This window comes from Stegodyphus dumicola, chromosome 4 (genome assembly GCF_044657685.1).
Source record: "Stegodyphus dumicola isolate Sdum_Otavi_A_Nest chromosome 4, ASM4465768v1".
Classification (NCBI taxonomy): domain Eukaryota; kingdom Metazoa; phylum Arthropoda; class Arachnida; order Araneae; family Eresidae; genus Stegodyphus; species Stegodyphus dumicola.
Genome location: NC_140771.1, coordinates 226,259,933 through 226,264,637, shown reverse-complemented (window position 1 = coordinate 226,264,637; position 4,705 = coordinate 226,259,933).

Sequence of the window (4,705 nt, the reverse complement as noted above, 5' to 3'; positions counted from 1 at the left end):
TATTAAAATATAAAAATGGATGTTCTAAAGATATGAAGTTGTGTTTTTGATTGTTTATTCAGATACCATTTTTTAAATAAAAGTAAACTGTCAACACTGATATGTCCATTTTTTCATTTTTCATAAATATACAGTTTCCGTTGCCGGTGGATATTCAAACACTAAATTTTTTCCTAACCATACTCATTTGGAAAGAAATACGTGGAATCAATATGAACCTGTGATATTCACAGCAAGTAATATATACAGTTTTGCATGGCTTCTGTGACGAGTTACTTTAAATCCAATACTTAAACGTAATAAAAAATTTTCAAGAGTTTTATCTACATTTTCTTTACAAAATTTCTTCTATCTCTTTCTGTTTGTTGGAATTATGGTCACCCTATTTTTAATCTTCTCTGTTTACAAATAGTTAATGATGTAATTTCATATATTTCTCTGAAATAGCATTTATAAGCTCAAAAATGCTTATAGTTACTCATTCTTCTTTTAAATAGCAGATTAATATTCCGAAAAGTTAGCTGTTAAAGGTTTCTATAATTTTTCATCTCCTTTAAATTTACTCCAGTCATTTAATATGTTCACTCAGTAAATTATCAAAATGAGCAAAAATAGAATTTACTTTTTTAGAAAAATATTAGTGTTATAAAATTATTTTATTCAGTAAATTATCAAAATCAGCAAAAATGGCATTTACGTTTTTAGAAAAATATTTAGTTGTATTTTATTTTTAGCCCAAAGGGGCAATTTGCCCAGAAAGGCTATTAATTTCGTTTAGCATTTTGAGTCGTTCATTATAGAACGGGGTTTCACTTTTCAGATTGTTGCCACCAAATATTAGAGCCCTGCCTTATATTTAAAGAAATTAAATAATGAAGAATGAATGTATGTATGTTTCTCGCATTGTGACAAAAACAGCGGTACCTATAGACATCAAATTTTAAATAACGTAGTAAGCATATGGGCATCTGGAAGCCCAAATTTGGAATTTGTTTATATTTTGTTAACATAATATTTCATATTTCGTAAAACCTTAACGAATTTTTGATTAAGAAACTCGATTTCAGAGCGAGCACTGTACGGAAACAAAAGAAAAAAACAGCAACAACAACGAAAAAAAAAAAAAAAAATCCTCTTCAGAGCGCGACGCTGTGTATCGGAAATTCTAACGGTTTTTTTTTTTTTTTTTTTTTTTTTTTTAGTCCAAAGGGATTTGAATCCCGAAGGACTATTAGTTTCGTTTTGGCATTTTGCGTCGGACTCATAAATGTCGGTTCACTTTTCAAACTGTTGCCACAAAATGTTAGAGTCCTGCATTATAATTGAAGAAATTAAATAATGAAAAATCTGCATAAATGTATGTATATTTCTCGTATTGTGATAAAACAACGGTACATAAAGTCATCGAATTTTGAATAACGTAATCCTCCAACGAATATGAGCATGTGGAAGACCAAATTTGAAATTTGAAATTTGTTTTATGATCGATTTCCTATTTTTTAAAACGTTGACGAATTTTTGATTAACAAACTCAAGGATTTCAAAGCGAGCAATGGCAACGTTGTGCGGAAAAAACATTTTTATCTCCAGCGCGTGAGTCTCTGTATCGGAAATTCTAAAGATATGCTCGTTTTAAAACTATTTTGCGATATTGCTGTTGCACTGGATCTTATGGTTTAAGTGCGAGGAACATGATATTTAATAAAGAAAGGTAACACACAAAATGTTAAAAAACGCCCCTTTGGACGTAATTTAAAATCTGAAACATTTCAGATTTATATATATATATATATATTTTGGGACATTGCTGTCGAATTAAATTTTATGGTTTAACTGAGAACGTGATATTTAATAAATACGGATAACACACAAAACGTTGAAAAACGCTGCTTTGGACATAATATAAAAATTTGAAAGCTTTCAGACTTTTTTTATTTACTGTCTTTCTAATACTATTTTTAATACTCTCTTTCTTCCTCAGGCACGAACACACAGAAAGAAAATTAATCATGAAATCCTGTTTGGAAATTCTTGTTTCGGAAATAACAACTTCCCCAAAACTATTTTTTCATATTTAAAAGAAAATTAGAAAGTCATGATGCAGTTTTTGAAATACTGAACTTCCCTTATACCAAAAACTGAACTAATGACCATATTTTTTTTTTTTTTTTTTTCTTTTTACACATGCATACTATGCTTGAATAAATGAGGCTACGGCTACCTTCTAATCCATCTAAAATGTTCGAAGTATTCTTATTTCCATAAATACTTCAATATTCATTTGTTTGTTAGAAAAATTCTGTTGAATAAATAATCAAAAGTAATTTAAGAAACAAAAATCTAGTGGTGTAAACAAAGATATGGAGCATATGAAAATTAAAACTGATAATGAAATGCGATATCTGTAAAGAAAATTAAAGAATTTTGGTTCACAAACAATCTTTATAAAAATCATCTAAATTTTAATATAAATTCCAAGACTGCTACATTTCTTTAGCTAATCAGAAAAAGGAAAGAAAGCTCGGTTAAACTGTGGTTACATTTTATCCAAAATTTGCAAATGAATATTAATTTCCAGCAAATGTTTTAAACAGTCTTACGTTGAGCAAGTAATGTATTACACATCTAAACGTTTTCAATTTATTTGATATTCGGAAACAGAATGTCATCAGCTATTCATTTCTAACATAATATTATAATGCAACATTTCATGACCTAATGACATCATTTTCAATCAATTAAAAAACAAAATCATTTTCCACAAAGCTGCATCTATCTGGATTACTATAAGATGATCCTGAAAGAAAACTATATTCTTCAACATATATTGTAGACACTTAGCAGACAGGCCTTTTAATTTTGATGGATTCAAAAATTATTTGCAAAGCCATCTGAGTCTGGCACATTATCGCCTCAAGATTTTTAATGGTCTTCCGCATGTTTCGTTGAGTAAACGGAAGTGCTAACATTGGGCTGCTCGCAGCAAGATATGCCATAGCAGGGAGGAATATGTAGACCGTTGGCCTAAATCTTTTCCCTGTCTCGTCCGGTCTGTCTGCTTAGTTATTGAAAAAAAAAAAGGAGGTGGCATGAATACCGCGAGGGAACAGTGTCCTCTCGTTGGCCTTGGGTGATGCAGTGAAAGCATCTTGTGAGGATATCTTTTAATCACGAAACCGTAGCATTGTGAGTTAGGACAATGGAGTAAAACAAAAGACGTTAGCTGATATGGGCAAAAAGCACGACTGCAAGCAAATTTTCTTCGTCCGATATCTAACACTTAAAAAAAAAAAAATTTAAAAGTACTAGTCAAATTATCCAAATTAAAGAGTGCATAAAAGTCCTTACCCAGCCTTTGTTTTTATAACCGTTTAATCATAGGCATATACTTTCAGTTACAAAAATGTTTTAAATGACACAAAAATTCAAGTTTTAGCATTTTTAAATTTAACGAAATTATTTATATGAAAATTACATAATCTAATTTTTTACACGTTTTTTCGTTTCCTACTTATATTTAGGAAACTTTTGTACGCTTTATTTAAATAAAGCACGAGAAGTTTGGCACTGGCACGACAAAAATTAACCGAGATAAAATTTGATATATAAATCGGAAATCATATTTAGGGACCGTACACAAATTGAAGAGCGATAAATAAAATATCGTTTAGAAAAAGGTTTCCGATATTAAGACATTACATGCAGAGGATTTCTGTGCAGATTATTGTGAAAAATATTGGTCGATATAGTTTCATGCCCTCCCAAAAAAGAAGGAAGTTACATTCAAAGAATCTTACAGAACTCGTGCTCTGGTAAACACTGACAGCTTCAGTATTGGCCCGTAGTCATCTCGTAATATTGCTTGCATTAATTAAAAATGAAAAACATTTGTACGTTAATGAATTTTTTAAGATTACCAAATTATGATTCTAAAGCGATAGAACTTCATGAGAATATTTTCAGATTTCGAAAACTTTATATTACTTGCGTAGAAATTCTTTCAGCTTATCCCATGTAACAAAATTGCAACTAAAGATACTAATAAATCTCAAAGAAATATTATTGAATGGTATTTAAAGGGAAAAAAATTTGCCTCTAATTATCCCAATTTATATGAAACAGAACCCTTAAATACCAGTAGGAATGGTTTTTTTATTCCTCGACTTAATAACATCACAAAAATGCAAGCCAAACGATTATTAACTACTTAAATTATAACAAAACAATAAATGATAGTTAATTTTCTTAAAATTTCATAAAAATGTAAAATCGTTTAATTACATTCTACAGAAAAGCCATGAAGTAGGCAACTACAAAAGTACACATGCACATTCAAACATGAAAAAAGAAAGAGTCAAAAAATACATTGCCATTTACGCATTTGATCATAATCAATAACCTACAATTATTTTAGTTTCCAAATTGTGAAAATACTAATGAAAATTTATGTATTTATTACGTCACCAAATTGATATTAATAATAAATATAAAAATGCCTCTGTTAGTAATATTTTATGAATCCACTTAATTCCAAATATTACACATACTTTCAGTAAAATTACACTGCTTTTGAATGTTTCATCAATTAATGGTCATGCGCTATTTAAAAAAGATGGAGGGACTGAATAATTTGATGCTTCATATAGAAAGCTTTGATTCAACTCAACGTAACTGCAAATAAGCAGACGACATTTCAGCGAAGGGG